Source organism: Octopus bimaculoides, chromosome 9 (genome assembly GCF_046866305.1).
Source record: "Octopus bimaculoides isolate indiv1 chromosome 9, ASM4686630v1, whole genome shotgun sequence".
Classification (NCBI taxonomy): Eukaryota; Metazoa; Mollusca; class Cephalopoda; order Octopoda; family Octopodidae; genus Octopus; species Octopus bimaculoides.
In genome coordinates, this window is record NC_142936.1 from 71,065,091 (window position 1) to 71,087,852 (window position 22,762).

General features: G+C 33.0%; 1 protein-coding gene across 15 annotated transcripts in view; it reads left to right on the forward strand.

Moving 5' to 3' along the window:
- LOC106881649 (transient receptor potential cation channel subfamily M member 3) overlaps positions 1-22,762 on the forward strand; it is a 701,312-nt gene that overhangs the window by 333,904 nt on the left and 344,646 nt on the right. The window lies entirely within an intron of this gene.

Consider the following 22,762-nt stretch of genomic DNA (forward strand, 5'->3'; position numbering starts at 1 on the left):
GTCTTCCCACTGGCTGAATATGGATTGATTTACACATTCTATCCATATATTGCTTTAAGAAATTTACTTTCCTAATTTCCAGTGAACTTTGCTATTTGGTAAAGAATGTGTAAATGTTATACTTGCATATGGCTGTTAGAAGCTTTGAAACTAATATTAATAAGCAATATGTCTTTGAAGAATGATAATTCAGCTAAAGTTTAAAAGGTCTCGTATTTTTTACATCAAACAGGTTAACTCTACTTCATATATCAATTAATGTTTTAAAAGCAATCAATAAGTATTCTCAGTTCTTATAGTTGTCAGATAAAACTTCTACAAATCAATGTTGTTTGTTGCGAAAAATGATCTATGTCAGATATCTTATAAAGAAGTAAAGAAATGTTACTGCCTTTAAATATATATAGTGCTTTTACTCTATCTCTTGTTTAACTCTTTTGCTTAGTCACATGCTGAAGCAAGGTTATGTTTCTGTTGATATTTATGTAACTGATATTATTATTGTTATTATATTGAAAATTTTCAAATTTTATTGTGTTTGTGTAATAAAGGACAACACATAAATCATTGAGTGTTGGAGATATTACTTTGTTCCATTCACAGAAACCTCAGTCAAGCACCATTGAATCAACATGCGGCCTTAGATGGACGATCGTTCTGAAAATGATATTCAATACAAAGCTGTTCTTTATATCTATGTCAATTTGTCTGTCAGTTCAGAAGGTCACTTCACAACTATATGGTTTCAGGTTCAATCCCACTGCATAGGATCTTGAGCAAGTGTCTCCTTGGGCCCTAGTCTACCAAATCCGTGTGAGTGGATTTGGTAAATGGAAGCTGAAGCCTACCATATATATATATATATATATATATATATATATATATATATATATAATTGTAAACAAGTAACACTGTCAAACAAGCAGCGTCCCTTGTTTCCAGTTTTCCATGCAAACATTTCTGGTGTTGGGGAAATATTACCTTTACTTGGAAACAGGTGAGGATTTGTGACAGGAAGGGCATCCAGCCCTAGAAAATTTCTCAAACTATGCAAGTATGGAAAAGTGGATTTTAATCTGATGATGAAATATAATGTATATACACATGCATTCATGAAGGTGTGTGACCTAGTGGTTAGGGTGTTGAACTTATGTTGTGAGTTCAATTCCTGAAATGGACAATGCATTGTATCCTTGATCAAGGTACATCATTACTATTACTCTTGTCTATCCAGTTCGCCCATACACACAGACATATATATGTATGTATATGTGTATAGATGTATGTAATTACTCACACACATGTGTATGAGTGATTCTATGTATAGATCTATATATGAAAACCATGTTCTTCAGGTTAGATTCAGTCTGGTCCAAACCAGTAATTTCAATTCTATTTACATTCCTTGTTATATCAATATTAATATTTTAACTTTTTTGTTCTGCAATTAGTTTATAGCTCAATTGGTTCATCATTGAATAATGTTTAATTATATTCCAGTAGTCTTGTCTTCAAAGTTTTTCATTTTTTTTTAAATGGGTGATTAAGGAAAAAAGTTCTTGTATTTTTTTTCCTTTAATTTTGTTGAAAAGTTTTCTAACAATAATTTTTAAATACTCTACTTAACTTTCTATCTTATGTAATAATGTATGTTTCATATCTATTAGTGATGCATTCGATTTCTATAACTAAAGTTTGTCTAACAAGCTATGTATTTGTATTGACATTTGCTAATATATTTTTAATTTTGTACATTTTGTATTTTAACTAAAATTATATTAAAAATATAATTCTGAATTATTTTATCTTGTGCTCAATTTAAATCTTGTATTTCATTCCTCAGTTGACACAGCATATTAAATCACTGCAGAAAGCATCTGCTGTCAGATTTCATAAGTATATTTTAATCAGATGTAGAGATTTTGCTTCTTGTTCATTAGGATCTTCTTAAAACCCCCTTCCACTTGTTTGATTTTGGTTGTTTGTTTACCAGCATCTGGATGCTTAGTGAACAGGAAATGGTTTGTAACATCTCCATGCTTAAACATGTTCAGCTAAGCATAAATATCCTTCTTAATAGTTCTGCAAAATGAATAATCAGTTTTGATTAATGGAAACGTGAGTTTTGATTTTCATTGATGAAAAATTTATCGGATGGAATAGTTAGTTAACTTTGCTTATTGAATTAGCAACAAACTTTTTGCTATATTGAATCATTTCTGTAATTTATTTTGAGATACTGGTTATGTTGTCTTTTAATTTTTCAGTATGTAATACTTAATGAAATTGTATGCAAAATTATTTTAAAATAGTTAATAAAATCTATTGCAATAGACAAATCATCCTCATTATTTAAGATCTGTTTTTCATGCTGACATGGATTGGATAGTTTGTTAGGAGCTGGCAAGTCAGAAGACTGCACCAATCTCTGCTGTCGGCTTTGGCATGGTTTCTATGGTTAAAGACTCTTCCTAACAAAAAACCACTTTACAGCATGGTTTGAGTGCTTTTTACATAGTGCCAGCAGCATTGAGGTCTACAAATAAGTTACGAGACAAAACTTCTCAACTGATGCTGTTGTTGTATTGAGGAAGGTGGAGCACAAGGAAATAAGTTCAGTCCCTGGTACTGTCTGGTTTTTTATACTTTTTTTTATTTATTAATCCTGGCCCAAAATAGATTATTATTATTATCTTGCAAATTTTCAAATTTTATTATGTCTGTAATAAAGAGCAACACACAAATAAATCCTTGAGTGTTGGAGATATTACTTTGTTCCATTCACAGAAACCTCAGTTAAACGTCATTGAATTAATCTGCAGTCATAGATGGGTGATCATTCTGAAAAGGATACTCAATACAAAGTAGTTCTTTATATCAATTTGTCTGTCAGTTAAGAAGTTCACTTCACATCTACATGGTTTCAGGTTCAATACCACCCCCACTGTATGGCATCTTGGGAAATAATGATAGTAAAGGTTTCATGTAGTGATTATGAAAACTGTCAGGAATTAACTAATAGAATTCTTTAGCTGAACAGGCAAAGGAGAAGTTTCTAAATTTTTGTGCACTATTAGGCTTCATCAGTGGTGATATAGTTATTGCTTTTGCTTGCTGTGGCTCTATATTAATCAACTAGTCTTTTCTTTTGCTCACAAAGCTTTCTGTAGTAATTAAATTGCTGTTTTGTATAATGAAGTCTAATAATCCAGAAGCATCTGAAAGTTTCTCCTTCCTGATGTTTCTATGCAACCTCTCCTCTTCATGGCTCATTTATTGTCCACTTTTTTGTTTTTGTTTTGCTTGGTGTGCCATGCATTTGCTTTTTAGTCTATTGCTGTCTTTCTTCACTTGACTCATTGCTGCTCTCTGTCCCTGTTTTTAATCTTTGCTGAGTTGTAGTGCACCTGGGCACTATACAAAATAAGCTCATCCTTATTACCTGCTTTAACACCATCAGCTAGGCCTAAGCATTCAGGCTAGGTCTCTGGTCTTGAAACAACTTCTTCCTATTAATCTTAGAAATCTTGAACAACAGCATAGACACTGTCTCGTCTCCCCTGACCAAGCAATTAAACTCTATCAATAAAAACCATTGGGCTGGAAAAAATGGAATTAAACACACAAATATGGGCTTTCGTTTATTAGATGACATACATAGGCTTAAACATGACTGTGGTTAAGAAATTTGTCTTGCAGCCATATGGCTATATGTTCAGTCCTACTGCATAGCACCTTTGGCAGGTCTCTTCTACTATAGCCCCAGGTCAACCAAAGCTTTGTGAGTGGAACTAGTTGATGGAAATGGAAAGAAACCTGTGCTATATGTGTATGTGTGTCTTTGTTTGTCCCTCCCCACCAACTCCACTTGACAATCGGTGTTAGTTTGTTTACATTCCTGTAACTTAGCTGTGTAACAAAAAGAGACTGATAAAATAAGTACCAGACTTTAAGCAAAAAAATTAAAAATCACTAAGGTTGATTTGTTTAAACCCTTCAAGGCAGTGTCTGATGACTGAAACAAGTTAAAGATAATGATAAAAGGTGTGTGTGTGTGTGAGAGAGAGAGAGAGAGAGAGAGAGAGAGTGTATGTCTCTTTGTTTTGACATCACTCTTGAGTTGTACATGAGCATCATTAATCAACTGGTGTTGTTTGTTTCCAGTTTTCTCTGGAAACATGTTTGGCCATGCAGAAAAAAAGAACCTTCTTGAAAACAATTGAATGACCTGGAGCTATAGTAGAAGAGACTTGCCAAAGATGCTATGCAGTAGGACTGAACATGTAACCATATGGCTGCAAAACAAATTTCTTAACCACACAGTCATGTTTAAGCCTATGTATGTCATCTAGTACACAAAAGCCCATATTTGTGTGTTTAATTCCGGTTTTTCCAGCCCAATGGTTTTTATTGATAGAGTTTAATTGCTTTGTCAGGGGAGACAAGGCAGTGTCTATGCTGTTGTTCAAGACTTCTAAGATTAATTGAATGTTACTGATGTGAAACGTCTCTGGTTATAAAAAAAATCTTCCTCAAAGATTTCTGTCTGACACATGCAGGAATAGAAAAGTTGACATTAAAGTGGTGGTGGTGGTGGTGGGTGTATGCTCTGTATGATCACTCTGAAATATTGTCTACCATCATAGATATTATTGTGGTACTGATAGACTTCTCTATCGAGTACCATCAGGATGCACTCTGCTATTAGCAGAAGTACTTCTATAAAAGATTTCTGTTTATGAAATTATGTGATAAGCTTTTTGTTTTATTTGAACATTGTTATGTCTGTTTATTGCTTTTTACTCTATAAAATGGTATAGATGTTTTGCGTGTTTCTCATTTCTTCTTTTATTTACTTCTAAGCCAGTGTTCTTATCTTAGTTGTAGGTGAACTGCACCTGTTTAGAAAATATCAAGTGAATAATACACAATCAATATTTGAACCGAATAAGACAATACCTTAGAGAATAACTGAAATGAACCACTCTGAATCTAATGCTAGGCTCCACTAAGTCTTATATATTTTACACAGTATATTCCAAATAATTGAAAGGAATCACATTGAGATCATAATGGGTGTCTCATTTACACAGAAAACAATAATAATATATAAACAAATAATGAATGATCTACGAGAAAAGTATTAAATTGGATGATTAAATGAGAAATATATAATTCTATAATAAATTTTCAATTAAGCATATGGAGTACAACTAAGTGTTTGAAACCTTCATATTTCATATTTAATCATACATTTTAACGATAACAGAAAATTCTTTGAATATAACCAAACTCAAGCAAACAACACATTGTTCAAAAAGATGTGTTGCTAAATTTGAAATTTAGATTTTATCTTTGTTCTTAGCTTCCATATTTTGGAAGATAAAGTGTTTCACTCAAAACTGTTGGAGATTGAGTTGAAAGCAATTATTGGGTTCCTGGAGTTTGAATCGGTAAAAATGTACTGACTCCAGTTCAAAATTAATGTAAATTGTAATCTAATTCATTAAAATTTTCAATTTCACAGATACTAATTCAAATGTTCTGAACTGAAAATAATCAAATTAGATTTATGGGCTTCTGTGAAGCAACTCTGTCTCCAAGAACAACATTAAAAAAAATTGGGCGTTTGGATTTTGAACTAAATCACTCCACCACCCCCAACTTCCTCTGCAATACATCTTTTCATAAAAAATTCTGTAGGGATGAATCTTTTACTTATTAACAGCATTATCGTGGCCAATGCTGGCATCACATAACTAGCATCCATGCCGATGGCACGCAAAAAGCACCCTTCATAAATTGGGCCTCATGGAGGCAATGATAAGCAACCAAGACTTTTGGCGATATGCTGTGCTTGAGAAGACCTGTCAAACCAAGTGAAATTGTAGTCGTGACCAATGCTGGTGTCACATAACTGGTACATAAGAAGCACCCATTACACTCTTGTAGTGGTTGACATTAGGAAGGGCATCCAGCTGTAGAAGCCATGCCAAATCAGATTGGAACCTGGTGTAGCCCTCCAGCTTACCAGTTCAGTCAAACTAACCCATGCTAGCATGGAAAGTAGATGCTAAATGATGATGATTTGTTTAATTTAATATAATTTTTCTTATTACATTCACTAAAAATTTACATCTAAACAATGCTTTAACCTTAAAAAATGAGGTATTTACATATCAAATTGAATTTATTTCTTTTAAAATAATCATTTGTTGAGTTAGTGTTGTTTAGTGTTTTAGTCTTTTAATGAATGCAAGATTTTCCTGATTTACTTTTATAGTTATTTTTTTAATATTCTTTTTACTTTATGACCTTTGATAAAATTGTTGATACTTAAACTGATGATCTGGAGTCAAAGTTTTTTGTGTACTGTCTCAAAGACCCCATTTTTTTACTTGTCTTCAGAAAGCAAAGTATCTTAATATATGAGTCACTAAGGTAAAGAATTACAGAATTTAAATGTTTGATATTCTCTCTCTAACATGTGAGTGAATTGTTCCTGAGGTTTAATTTTGGCTGGAGTTTTGGACTAATTTCCTGAAGGCCTTATCTCATAGAAAATGTAAAAGGTAGTTTTTTTCTCTTTGTTTTCCGCTGGAAATTTTAAATTTTATTTTTCACTTTTTTTTTTTAAACATTTTTGCTCCCAGCTTTTGTATCCTTTTCCTTGAGGTATGGGGCTTCAAGGGATACTTATTACAAAATTTTGCTCAATTGTGTTATTGAATTGAAGTAAACCAGGTTATATCTAAATTTAATTTAAACAACATTTTACAAAGTGTTCTATGTTTGGCATGAAAATTCTTTTCCACCAAATGAATGAATAAATTCTCAGATGTTGATTCTGAACTTAAATTTCATCTACCTCAATTTGAATTTGTAATTTTACATTCAAACTCCCATAGGACTTAATTTATATGTTTTATTTTTCCATTTCTTAGTTTATTTAGCTAACAATAGTTATGTTGGATACACATTTGGAGATGCTTTTTCAAACAACTGTTATTTGAGTAGCAGAAATGAGAAATTAGATGATAAATCCTTAGAATGGATTTACCATATTTGATTGATGATCATCGTCTGATTGAGCTTATTTGGATTTGCCTGAATTAACCATGGCACCTGCTCTGATCTTGCATAGCAATCAGTAGGTCAGTGAAGTATAATCCTGTCTGGTCAATGAAATATTTTGCTAGACAGGCAGCCTATGTATAGTCATGTTGGAATCTTCATAGGATTGTATCACTAATGGTTTATTACTTAGCTCTCCAGCAATGCCCTTGTACTTCTCTTTTTCTGATGATATCAGTAATTACAAAAACACTACTATCCAGTCTCTGTTTGGTTAGATGTTTTTTTTCCAAAAGATATTCAGTGTTCAAAATAAAAAAGGGTCCTTGAAAAGGTTAGTGGAAAAAATTGGACCCAAATCTGGAAATAAAGTCTCAGTAATTAACTCTTTTGTTACCATATTTCTTTGGAAATGATTTATAGAAATATCCAGTATTTGGAGAGGCATTTAGTTACCAAAGTTTGAAAATATTGATGAGTTTAGTAAAATAACTTTGTCACTATTAAGCTGGTGCTTCAAACACAAAATTAACATGAAATTTTGATGGAATGTTTTAATGTAGATCACTTTAAAACATTAAGTTTGTATCATAGAACCAGGAGGACGGTAGATGGTATTCAGAATATGAAATTTGGGCAGAAAGTTTTATTTTGGATTGCTTTAAAACAATAAGTTTTAAAGAAGCAGAGGCTTGTTGATATGGGAAGGGTTGATGTAGAACAAAGTAAAAATGAAAGTATATTTTGCAAACTTTTGCAATTAAAATAATTTGGCCTTTCGTTTTATTAAGATATTAAACAGAAGTAACTGTTATAATGTAATTAGTGTTTTTGTGAAATCTAATTTAGTGTCTTTGTGAAATCTAATCTATGTATATGTGAGATTATCTGATTCTTATTCTATTGCTGTCCTATATTTTGTATTTACCAGCACCTGATTAGAATGGGATACAGTGACACTTTGTTGATGAATTTCTGTTGTATTTCCCTTAGGCAAGGAACATTACTTAACCTGTTTACTTAGCTAAAAAGTAGTCTCTTGTATTAGATTTCTCTGTAATATTCATTTTTGATTTCTGTCTTACAATTAATTAATTACATGTTCTCGTGTCTATTGAACACTTAATTTGAGAATTTAACCTAAATTCATGAAATATTTCATAGGAATAATTGAAACAAGTTCAAATACTTAAAATTAAATTTAGCTGTCTTTGTTTTTATTGGTTTCTATCTGTAGGCTGTGGCCATACTGGAGCACCACTCTAATGCTTGGTGCAGCTTTCTGCCACCTTTCTCTATAAGAAATTGTGTTCACCAACTGACTGGTCTCCTACTACCACCCTGTCAAAGGTTCGACTCCAGAACACATTTCATTCTGGTACCTTTTATGTTTTGTTCTTTTTACACATATAACTGGATGCAACTCAGTACACCAGTAAACATATAAACAAAATCACAAATATATGTAGATATTACAAGATGGGCCTCTGTACAGTTTCCATCTACCAAATTTAACCCACATTGATCAACATTAGACCACAGTAGCAGACACTTGTCCAAGATATTGTCAAATTGTGGAGTAAGATTGAATTTGGAACCATGCAGTTGTTAAACGAAGTTCTTTATTTAGACTGTAGGCACAAGCAAAGCCATATGGTTAATGAGAAAAAAAAAAAGTGGGTGGTAGGGAGAATTCCTTTCAACAACTGATATTCAGTTATAGAAATATCCAGTATTTGGAGAGGCATTTAGTTACCAACTATCTTTGATTGATGGTTTAAGTTGTGGTTTGAATTAGCTGAGTGAATCATAACTCATGGAATGAACTAAAAAAACAGAAAAATCAGTTTTTAATGTATATGGCCAAATGTTAGAGAACTAACATTTACAACTGCTTTCTTTCTCAGTATTTGGTTTTACCCACTCTCTGTTTCTGTATACCAATATGGCCATTGTTGCAGCATTGTTGATTATATCCTTAGGTGTTGGCATGACTGTATGATAAAGGAGATCACAGGTCAATCAAGTGGACTTGTATTCAGTCCTACTGTATGACAACATGGACAAGTGTCTTGTAGCCCCAGGCCAACCAATGCATATCAGCAAATTTAGTAGATGGAAACTGTTTGAAGCCTATTATGTGTGTATATATTTGGATGTGTGTGTATATATACACACACACACACATATACTATTTATATTTAGTAGATATATAGGCAGTGAAATTTGCTATCATTTCACTATTGACCAATCGTCTATATGTCTTGTGTTTTGGAAGACATGTACAATAAGAGATCCTTTACCTGAAATAACAAGATAACATCTTGCCTGTAAAACAGTACCTCAATAATCTATATATTCTTCTAAACCATGCTAGCATTGAAAAGCATGTGTAAAATGAATGTACTGTTCTATCAATCCTTATATCTACCCAGCCATTCTTCCAGATATCTGTCTCACTAATATTTTTCTTTCTGCTACTCCATGACAATAATTTAAATGGAATTGTAGGCTTCTCAACATTTCGAGTTTAAAGAGACCTGAAATGGGTACTGCTCCACCTCCTCTTCAGATTAAATAAGATAATTTGCAAGATAGTGATGGTAGTGTTTGGAACAGTGACCATTAATTTTAGTGGTGGAGGTCATGGATCAATTACATCCAGTTATTTTCACTATGCACAAGGTTTATAGTAATTTGAAATAACTTCAAATTATCACTGATGTCAGTATTATCTGAGAGCTGAGTCATAAATGACAAGGCTTGCTGAGTAAAAAAAAAAAAAGATTGAAGTCAGAATATTACATTACCAAATTTGCTTCCTGATCACATGGTTCCAGGTTCAGTCCCACTGTGTAGCACCTCGGGTAAGTTTCTTCTTGTTATAGCCCCAAGCTGACCAAGGCTTTATGAGTGGATTTAGTAGACGGAAACTCAAAGAAGCCCATAGTAAATGTATGTATTTATGTGTGAGTTGGTGTCTTTTTGTCTTGACATTGTGTGATTGTTGTGAGTGAATGTGACCATCATACAGGCAGTGTCCTTCCTTTACAATCTTCTATAGAAACATGTCCAGCCATGAGGAAGCATTGTCCTACTGGGAAACAGTCAAGTGCTGGCAACAGGAAAGGCATCTGGCTGTATAAGATCCACCTCAATAAATTCTGTCCTCCCCATGTGAACTCAGAAAAGTGGACATTAAACCGATGATGGTAGCATCTACGTCTGCCTACTACTATGTCATCTGTTTGTGATATTGTGATAAAAATTCTGGAGCCAGCATTCTGGAAAGCTTTTCTTTTCATATTGAACATTTGAACTGCTAATATTTAGATGCTATTTCCTTTGATGAATTTCTATCTTGCTTTTTGTATAAATTAAACAAACAGTGATCTTTTTAAATGCATGGAAAAAATTTTTTTCTCTTCTATAAAGAGAAACATTACATTTTAATTTACAGTTGTTTGGGAAACATTTGCTTTCTTGTCCAGAACCCGTTTGATCGCACAAGATTCCTTTTTTCCATCTATACTATTAATGGATTGCAAGCTTGTCTCCTGTTTTGTGTTACTTATTGACATATTTCTTTCTTTTTTTACTTATAAAAAGCTTTTTAACAGTTCTTCAATTATTTATGTATTTGTTAGATATTTCTTCATTATATTCTTTGACAGAGCTAGCTGTCTTGCTAATTAGAGTTATGAAGTAGTATTGATGTCTTGCTGAATATATTTGAATGGTGTAAACACTCAAAGCAAGAGTAACCAAAAAATGTTTTCCTTTGAATCACTTTTAGGTGATGGATTACATTTTGTTTCCATATATAAACATGAAAGGAAGGGAAAAAATGCAGGTGCAGGCACTACTGTGTGGTCAAGAAGTTTATTTCCCATCCATGTGGTTTTAGGTTCAGTCTCGCTGCATGATACTTTGTATAAGTGTCTTCAGCCTTAGCGCCAGTCTGACCCAAACCTTGTAAATGGGTTGATGGAAAGTGAAAGAAACCCATTATGTGTGTGTGTACAAGTATCTGTAAATGTGTGTTCATGTAGGTGCCAGTGTGGGTTTGTATCTGTGTTTTCACATGATAATTGTCATACAAGCAAGGCCCTTTTCAAATCTTTCATGGAAACATGTCTGACCATGAGTAAAGTATTCCCTTGGATATAGAACAGGGTGGACAACATGAAGAGCATCCAACCATAGAAAAATCTGCCCCCAACAAATTTCTATCCAAACCATGCAGGCAAAGGATGTTAAAACAATAATGATGATGAACTGTTAAAAAAAATGAATGTTGACAATAAATGGATATAATATATTAATGTTGGAAGTTTTACGAGGGGGTGCTGAAAGTTTCCTGGCTTTAAGAGTATTGTGAAAGGCCTGGTTGGAGGCCCAACTTTCCGAGTTCTTTTACAGAGCTTAGGAAAACTGGACCACTTCAAGAAGTGTGTGAATCTGAGAGGGGAATATCTATATATATAAAAATGAGAATGTCTGTCTGTCTGTCTGTCGGTCTGTCTGTCTGTCTGTCGGTCTGTCTGTCTGTCTGTGTGTGTGAATCCCTAAAACTCGAGAACTACGCAACCAATTTCATTCAAATTTTACACATGCCTTACTTAGGGTTCCAGTTGTGTTTTAGTCAAAAAAAATTATTAACTTCTTGCAGAGTTCGAGCACACGGCAACATAATATCTCCTCCTATTTAAGTATTACGTGTCAAAAGTGAAACAAAAACACTCATGTCAAATACTTTCACTTTAAAAATGAAACTATTCCACTAACTGAAACAATCACATTTCGATACTGTAGTGACAGATACTTTCACAGAGAGAGAAAGAGAGAGAGAGAGAGATGTATATGTATACATATACATGTATATGTACACCATTTCGATACTGTAATGACAGATACTTTCAGAGAGAGATGTATATGTATATGTATATATATATAGATCTATACATACATGTATATGTATACATATGTGTAGATGTATATATATATATATATATATATATATAGATGTACATGTAATATGTACACATATATACATATATACATGCATACAGATATCTATACATATATACACCCATCACACACACGTACACATGCACACAAACACACACATTAGTCATTTGTTTTCTTATCCAAAACTACGTCAAAAGTACTGAATGGATCTTTATGAAATTTGGAAATTATATTCTTTGCATAACTCCCATGAAAATTCATATATTTTTGATGTTGATGAAATTTTAACCCGAACATAACAGATGAGCATTATTTAGAAAATGATGTCACACGTTATCGAGGCTACCATTCTTTCTGGATGTGCAAAAGGGGATGACGTCTTTATTCCAAGAATTCCTCTTACTCCATCAGGAGCAGACATTCCTTTTACATTCAGAAGACTACAATTCCCCCTTCGTGTGACTTTTGCTATGTCCATAAACAAATATCAGGGTCAAACACTGTCTGTAGCTGGTCTTCTCTTGGAAGAGCCCTGCTTCTCACATGGACAACTGTATGTTGGCTGCTCAAGAGTGGGCAGCAACAAAAAAACCTATTTGTATATGCTCTACAAGGGAAAACAAGAAACATAGTTTACAATGAGGTGTTATAATCACAACAGCAAGAAAGTATGTACATGATCACCTTCTTTTACGAAACTTCATTGACTTTCATATATTTATATTGATATACATATATATACGTGTGTTTGGGTGCGTGTGTGTATATATACATCTCTATATATAAAGATGATGCGTAGTCTAGACGGCGTTTTTAGATTTCATTATTCTCTCTAACCCAGGCAACGCCGGGTATTTCTGCTAGTCTTCAATAAAATCATTATTAACTGATCCTCCTGTATTTTCTTTTACCCAAAACCACGAACTTTTCAGCACCCCCATGTATAGTTTATAAAGTAACATTTATGTTCTTTATAATGGATCTTTTAGTTTATGCTCAGTTCTTGTTAGTAAGGAAGAATTTGGGTGACGGTTACTCAAATGAGGATTCTGCCATCCTCAGAGAACTGACCGTGCTTGATATACAGAAAAGTGGTAGGTAGGAATTGTATATAGTGTACCGATCACAAATTATGGATGCATGAAAAGTATAGTGGGATCATAAGCAGGCTACTGTGATCAAAGAAAAGGCAGGCTGACCAAGAAGGCAAACTTTATATTTGGCGGATGTTGTACAGGTGTGGTTAGCAGTATGAGCACTTGTAAAATAAATTCTTTCAAATGCTTAGAAATTTCCATAGAAGTAGTTGGTAGCTTCCTGTTTCCTAGATGGCCTAACTAATAGTGTAGGTAGGGGGCTGTCTCGAAAGAATAGTAACCAGAGTAAGCCTGGGTGAAAATAGTTACAAGAGGATTATCTCTCCAAGTTAAGGGTAGATTGTATGATACTTCTTATTTCTTATTACTTTGTTGCCCACAAGGGGCTAAACATAGAGGGGACAAACAAGGACAGACAAAAGGATTAAGTCGATTACATCGACCCCAGTGCGCAACTGGTACTTATTTAATCGACCTTGAAAGGATGAAAGGCAAAGTCGACCTCGGTGGAATTTGAACTCAGAACGTAGCAGCAGACGAAATACCGCTAAGCATTTCGCCCGGCGTGCTAACGTTTCTGCCAGCTCGTCGCATTCTGTATGATACTTCTGTGTGAAATATGACGTTGCATGAAAGCAAACCTTAAGCATTGAATGTGGAGATGTGTGAAAGCTGAAAAGAAGAAAATGAGGTGAGTGTGCTCCCCTGAATGTCTAATGTTAGTATATTTGAATGAAGAGGGCCAACTGAGTTGAGAGAAAAACTAGGTATATTATAAAGGTATCAAACTCCCATCACAAGGCATGTAAGCATTTGAATGAACCTTAGCAAATTATTTGTACCTATTTTATAAGCATGGGTAATAAAATAATTGTTTCTTCAATTTAAATTTTAATATTTTATTCCTCTAATTCTTTTAAATCTGTCTTTTTGTAATATCTGTTTTTTGTTTATTATAGTGAAATTAATTTATTTTTGATCAGCTTAAAATGTTGAAATTTTATTGATTATAGACCTTTGATAAGATTACATTGTTAACAAACATTGTTTTTGTTGTTTTTCTTTTAAGCATTTGAGTGATGGTTACTTTTTTGATATTGATTTATGTCTTTTCTTTTTCTTTCTTATGCTCTCATAAGTTTATTCAAGATCAGAGAATTTTGGAAGGGGGAAAAAATGTATTAGCTACTAAAATATCCTACACCATGAATTTTATGTGTCTGTGTGTGTGCGTGCGCGCGCACGCACACACACACACACACACACACACACGAACAAACATTATGAAAAAGCAATATCTATCGCTGATTCTCTCTTGGCAGTTTGTAAATTCTATATGATTTAATTAAAGAAGTGAGGTGCAAAGTTAATCTTTGTGGTCTTTCAAAAACAGACCCATGATCAAAGGCAATCCAGCTGTGACCATCTTACTGGTTTTTTTCTTTTTAGTTCAGGGCATTTTGAAATAATATGCTCTTATATTATTTTAATTTTTAACATGTGAATTTGATGCTAATTTTCTAGCAAGTCAACCAACTGTAGAGACTGTCATTCACTTGTTGACTCTAGCGGAGTTATTTGTAAAGAAAGCAGATTTTTTTTAATGCAAATTCCTACATGAGTTTTCACATGTGTATTTGGATTTCACTTATTATTTTTTATCGTAATTTTTTTTGCTTTTGGTGTCTGCATGGTTGTATGGTTAACAAGTTTACCTCCCTATCCACATAGTTTTAGGTTCATTCCTGCTGCCCAGCATCTTGGGCGACTGTCTTCTACTACAGCCCCAGGCTAACCAAAGTCTTGAGTGGATTTGGCAGGCAGAAAGAAGCCTGGTATATGTGTGTGTATGCTTGTGTTCTCCTTAATAAGAGTCTTCTGGACAAGAAGGAATATTACCTTGCTTGAAAACAGGTGAAGGTTGACAACAGGAAGTGCATTCGTTCATGGAAAATCTACTTCATTGAATTCTGTCTGACCCATGCAAGCATGGCAGAGTTGATGTTAAAATGATGATGATAATGATTTAATACATATGGGTCCATTTTTCTTGATTTCACATTTGATCAAAGTCTGCTTTGTGCATGCCTTTAGGTGTCTGTTGGTAGATGAATACCAAAGTTTGTGTGTGCATATGAATGCTTTAGAGGCAGGTGAAGCTAAACTCATAAAATGATCAAACTTGGGGAAAAGTTAAACAATCAAAAAAATGTTTGAAAATGCAATCTCTAGGGACTGTTATGTCAAACGGTATGTGGTAGTTCTCATGTTGAGACTAGATTAATATTTTTTCTTAAAAATTTATGTTTTAGAAAATTTTCTGTTATAGCATTTTATGATTATTAAATATCTCCATTTGTGAACTTTATTAGAAATTATGTGATTTTTTTTTCCAGTCAATTCTCTGGTGTAACTACAGCTTAGATTCCTCATAACTATGATTATTCAAATTTGATTTTCTCAATAATTACAATTAACACTAATTATTTAAGTTAATTCATAATTTTATAAAATATCACATAATTGAAAGGAAAAAAATTATATTTATTGATTGGGTGTGGGGAAACTCATAGCGTAATTTATTTCAATTATTTTCATGTTTACTTTTTTGTTGTTTAATTTACATCTTATGATCTGGGCTTTAAAAAAAAAATTCATCAATAGAATTTATTTTCAGACGTACGCTGAAAACCTGTTGTTATGATCACTTTGGAAACAGATTAATTTAACTGGCTGATAACATTAAGCAAAGATTATAACAGTATCCTAAGTGTGATTGGGAACTGCCAACCTTGATAACAATAACCATTTGATATTGTATATGCAGGCATGGCTGTATGGTTAAAAAGTTTGTTTCCCAACCACATTGTTTCGGGTTCAGTCCCACTATGTGGCATGTTGAGCAAGTGTCTTCCATTGTAGTCTGAGGGTGAACAAAACCTTGTGAGTGGATTTGATAAGATGGAAACTGAATGAAGCTCAATGCATATGTGTGTGTGTGTGCACTCATGTGTATTTGTGCCCTCTTAACATGACATTCATGATAGCTATAAGTAAGTGTCATTGTCATGTAAAGTGAAGTCCCTTATTTCCAGTCATCCATGAAATCATGTCCAGTCATGGGGAAATATCTTGCTTGGAAACAGTTAAGGTTTGGTGACAGGAAAGGCATCTGGCTATAGAAAATCTTCCTTGACAAATTCTATCTGACCCATGCAAGCAGGGAAAAGTAGATGTTAGGACACTGATGATGATGATTATAAGAAGCAGCTTCTATCTTTCGGATCATTAGGAAGTTGAGATATTAAAAAAAAAAAGAAAAACTAAAAATGACATAGTCTCTTTTTTTCTCTCTCTCTCTCTCTCTTTAATTTATTATTTTCTCATGCATTTCAGAAGGTTTTATATTTAATAAGATTTAGTTTTCTGATTTGATTTTTTTTAAAAGATATTAATTCTTTTAAACTCCTGAGAGATTATGATTTTATCCATATAGATATATTAGTTAAATACGAATTTATTTTAATTTTTCATTTCACTATCATCCTCATAGTTTAATGACCATCTTTTATGCTGCTGTAGATTACACAATTTGATAAAATTTGATTGGTCTGAGGACTACACCAAGCTCCAATATCTGCTTTGGCATGGTTTTGAAAGCTGAATGCCCTCCTTGACATCAACCACTTTACAGAGTGTACCTAGTGCTTTTCTCATGGCACAGCACTAGTGAGGCTGCCATCAGCTTGCATGGCAGTATGACTAGTACTGATACCTAAATTGTTACTCTTCTATTAGATAATCTTTATCAGCAAAGCAAGGAATACATGTTTTTTTTTAAGCCCATTTGTTAACATATTTCTTTTGAAATACATTGCTTTTCTTTAATTAATTTTTGAAAATAACGAAATTATTTTACTAAATGTTTCGTTATTAATTAAGGTGGGACTTGGAATATAAACATGAAATTATGATGGGAAGTTTTAATTTAAGTTACTTCAAAAAAGAGATTTGTGTCATAGATCAAGGGGTAGTGACAGGGGTGCGAGTGAAGTTAGCATGAAAAAGGTTAAAAAATTTTGTTTCAGATTCATTCTTTTTTTTTTTTTTTTTTTTTCCCCAAATAAAACATTTCCGTTTTCCTAATCAAAACTCACATCATGTGAAAAAGAGTTGAGAGCTTCAGAATAAAAAAAGAAAAAGAGTCTTACTTCGTTGAACTGTGGGGTGGTTTCTACATGATGCTAATTAAGATGTAAATTTCCAATTAAAGCAGCTCTCTATCTAATTAAATTTATTGGTGTTGTTGTCATGTACTAATTATGAAATGTCTGATGACTGAACACGTTCTGGAGGTTAATATATCAAAGACAAAAACCAATGTATTGTTTGTAATCTGATATATTCTTCTGAAGTTAAAATACTGTTTCCCTGCTTGCTCATTTACTCTGTTATTTGTTTTAGTTATTGGACAGTGGCCATGCTAGAACACCAACTTGTAGGGTTAGTTGAACAATTTGACTGCAGTATTTAAAAAATTTTTTTTCTTAAGTCTGATACTTATTCTACTGATCCTGTTTGCAAAACCAACATTGGTTGTCAAGCAGCAAGGGAACAAAGGTAAACACATACCATGGGTTTCCACAATTTCTTATTTCTTTACTGCCCACAAGGGGCTACACACAGAGGGGACAGACAAACGGATTAAGTCGATTATATCGACCCCAGTGCGTAACTGCTACTTATTTAATCAACCCCTAAAGGATGAAAGGCAAAGTCGACCTCGGCGGAATTTGAACTCAGAACGTAAAGACAGATGAAATACCGCTAAGCATTTTGCCCGGCGTGCTAATGTTTCTGCCAGCTCACCTTCCACAATTTCTGGCTACCAAATACACTCACAAGGCATTGGTTGGCTTGGGGCTTTAGCACCATGGGACTGAACCTGAAACCATGTGGTTGAGAAGTTTGCTTTCAACCACTTGGCCATACCTGTGCTTAGCTACGCAATGTGCCTTTCATGCTTCCAATAACATGTTTGAAAGAAAAGCTGTCCCTCATATACACAAGTATATTACAAATATATATGGTTCTTCATTAATAAGTGCTGAATCTCATTAAATCTAATTAGTACCATTGTAACTATCTCAATTCTGCTCAGTCTCACAGCAATGATGATGATGATTAACATACAGTGTTGGCTAAAAACTTATAGACATATAGGTTTTTAACCTATAATACATTATAGCAATGTTAATCATAACAATTTCAATCTTCACTTTTCCCATACTTGCATGAGTCCCACTAAGTTTATTGAAGCAGATTATGTTTATATACACGACATGTTCATGGTCTGAAAAGAAAGGAACACCTGTATATGCTGTATAGTTAAGCTTTGGAATTTTGTCAGCAACTGTGCACCTTCCTTAACTATCCATGAAGATACTCTGTATAAACTTTCTGATATTAGCGACTAAAGTAAAGTGGATAGATCAACTTGCATATTTCATTTGTTTTACATCCATTTTTCCATGATGAATGTATTATTTGAGACATTGTTTTAAAGCTGGATTCTCTTCTGGGTGTCAACTCTTTTGAGTATCGGATCACTTATTCCATACTGCTTTGACAGCATGAAGTTCCCAGGTGATTTGTTGACAAGAAAATTTGACAGCACTGCATGTTGCACTTTTACATAAACAGTTGCAGGTGTAAACAAGCATACACCTTTTGTGCTACCAAAAAAAAAAAAATGATGTGATGTTGCAATTTAGAAAGGCATCCAGAAAACCATGCCAAAAGCAGACATTGGAGCACAGATCTTCAGATCTGTCAAAACCCTGTCAAACCATCTAACCCATGCCTGCATGGAACATATATGTTAAATGATGATGATGATGATGATACAGTAGTCTTCTCTTATTGTCTGTCTGTCAGATTCACTAAATGCCATGTTTTGCTTTAGATTGAATGAAATAAGTATCAAGAATATTTTTCATCATTATCATCAGTTTTTTTAATAACCATATTGCAAAGGAAGTTTTATCTGTGATAAATTTATTAGCTTTGATTTGCAACGTAAAAATATTTTCCAATAGATTTTGATTTCTGATGTAGAATTTCAATTTATTGTGTTGTGTTATTTCCATAGAGTTTGTTAAATTTCAGTAGATAGTTCTGTTTTATTTGGTCATGTGAAACTATAGATTTCCCAGATATAATTCCAGTCTGTTATGTCAGTGATATTTTGTTTATGTTTAGTATTACTGTCTCATGTAACAAATGAAATAGAAATGTAGAAATATTGTCTGTTTTATAAACCTGAAGAATCCATGAAGAAATTATATAATATTTCAATATCCTGTTAGCATTCATGCATCACTGAATATGTATCTGAACAATTGTTTACATCTTTCAATTCATTTTAATATGAAGTTTTCCTTTTACTTTTATCTAGACATCAAATGTTGTTTGTTTGCAACTCCATTGTTTAAAAGCAATTGCTGATTAAAGAGCATAAATGTTGTGTAGCAAATTTGATTTTCTAAATTGCTGCATTGTGGTTTATGGATAGATTTGTGGATTTCATATATTAGCAAGGCGAATCATAAGTTGTTGTAATGTCAGTCTACCTGTGGCAGGCTCAATCAGCCAATATGCTTTGTACTCAGTCTCTTAGTTTTCTTATAGTTAGATAGAATATTTATTGTAAAATTCATATTGACTGAGTTTTTTTTTTGTATATTATTTTAATAACCCAGTGCTGAGGGGATGGGATGTCAATGATTAAATCTTGTAAATAAAGCAAATGCTATTCCTCTGGATAAAACAATGAAAATGAGCTACTACATGATAAGTGTCATGTAATCTAATGTCTAATGATGAATTAGATAAAATGATTCTGGTAAGACCTCTTGTTGTAAATAGAAAAAACTGAATCTTAATGATTATGATATACAAGTGACTTATGCCAGCACAAATTTTACAATGAATTTGCCTCTACTAATTCATACCCCCACTCCATCAGTAAATGTTCCATGGTTCTCAAACTTGCTTTCAAAACAACAAAAATAATATTTCTTCTTTTAATAATAATTTCAATTTAACATTTTAGTATTTGAAGTGGTTATATCCAAAGGAAATGCTGTCATTGATAGAATAACAAAGGTTGTTGTTTGTCATAAATAACACTATAACATGATTTTTTTCGTTCTTTGGTAGCAACTGTTATTTCCCATTTGCTTATAACTAGAAAGTATGAAAAATGGCTAATATTTCTTGCAAAATTTGCTTTTGTTACATTTATTCAAACTGTAAAGAATCCCTCCCAACACATGGCTATGATGCTCCTTCACTGCTCATGATCAGAGATGCACATATTGTCAGCCAATAAGAGACATGCTGAAGTGGTTAAGGTCAAGCAACTGACAAGTAAATCCTTGATATTGAGCAGAATATTTGCTATAAGCAGTAAGCAACTCATTGCTGAAACTGTCTGAAATGTAATGGAAAATAGAGTCAGTTTCAAAACATTGATGTCCAGGTGACAAAAGCAAAGTTTGAAGGGAATAGTAGTCATTTCCTTTGATTTTTAGATAAAAGCAAAGAAAAAATAACTCTTACTAACTAAAGCCAAAAAGAAATTAAAATTTTGTTACACAGTGAAATCAATAAGTATAGAGTGTGCCCACCACCACAAAAAAAAAAAAAAAAATTAAAAAAAAACAGAAAGACTTCCCACATTTTACAAATTGACAAACATTTCAACAGCAAAATACAGTATGTGCAGGTCCAAACCATGATGATAAATGGAAGGGAAAAAGTGGTAAAACATGAAAACACCATTACTACTTGTCTAGCAGTATTAGTGCCACACCATGGTTTTTTTGCCACTCACTGTACAAAATGGAATTAAAATACATGGATTGGTATTTGGTTTTACCTTATTATATTTAAAAGAGCTGCACTTTCTAAAAATAAAATATTTTCAGTCTGGCAGTTGAAGTAGGTATTTCTCTAATCCTATGGTGGTTATTTTGTAATAGTTTTCTTGTTGTATAAGGCCTCTACCACCTACAATACAATATAACCTTTCCGTGTCAGATTTTGGGTGGTGCATCCTAAATCCTTTCATTATTTTTTTTTTTCTTGTCTATTTTGATTAGTTTGTTTAGAGTCTAGTTAAGAATATTCTAGCTGTAACTTATAACTGGGATGGCTAGTGTTGCTACCTATTATCTTGTTTTTCACATTGAGTTCTGTTTTCAATATTAATCCTTTCTTATCTTCTCTTTCATTTGTGTGTTGTATCAGATCTAGTTCATTGATTACTAAATATTTGTCTGTCTGGCTTTGGTCTAATTCTCTTATTTCATTTGCTTTATCTAGTGTAATGTTACTCTTAACTAGTTTTCCTCTTTCAAGGTTGCTTTGGCACATCTTTCTAAGCCAAATTTCATGTTTATTTCTTTGGGAAATCCATGTACAGTCTGTAGTAATGTTTTCAGCTTATTATTCAGTAGTCTTATTTTTATCAAGTGCTTTCACTGCACTACTGAGTGCAGCTCTGTGTGCCTTGGGTATGTGCTGTGGTTTGTTGTGATGCTCTTTTTACTGTATTGAAATTGTTTTATGTAGGATGTTATTTTCTGTATTATATATACTTGTTAGTCCTGTATTTTTTGTTATGTATTTATCTGAATATTTTTTTTATCATACCCAATGCGCCTACTATGATGGTAATTGTTTCTGTTTTTAGACTTCATATTTGAGTTACCTCTGTTTCCAGATCTTTATATTTTGAAAGTTTCTCTGTTTCTTTTAGAGAAACATTATCATCTGAGTTACCTCTATTTCCATATTATTATTATTATTTTTATTATTATTATTATTATTATTATTATTATTATTATTATTCCTATTTAGTATTGCTACTACTACATGAAATATACTGAAATACTAGGAGCAAATAGGTTCAGCTTTGCATTTGAAATGGTTGAAGTAAGGATGGTGCTAAGTTGGTAGGGTTAGAGAGTTTGCATTCATGTATTTAAGATGCTGTTATCTTTCTTTGTGGTAAGGTTGATACCCAGTACAAGTTAGGGTACTAATTAGCAACAGAAGTGAATAGCTTCAGGTTAATGAGTAAACATTAGCATCTTCAATAGTTATAGGCATGCATTGAAATAATATACTCCACCTACTCAATGCCTTTTATAAATGCAGTGGGCTCTCCAGTAAAATGACAATGAATTTAAACTTTAGATAATCTATAATGCACTTATGAAATTAATGTTGTTAGTAATTAGTAACTGAACATTAATTTACTTGGATAGCTTGCTGTAATTAATAATGCTTCATTGTATTGGAATTGCCATATGTTGCTTGGACACAAATGAACTCTAGATTATTTTGTTTAATAAGCTTATGTAATGGGGCTGAACCTGGAACCACTTGATTGGGAAGCATTTATCTTCATAGTATTTATGATTAAGGTACATATGATTCCCAGGCCAGGCTGTGTGTTGTGTTCTAGAGCAAGACATTTTATTTCATGTTGCTCCAGTTCATTCAGCTATAGAAATGAGTTGTGGTATGGAGAGGGGAGGCTGGTATGCATG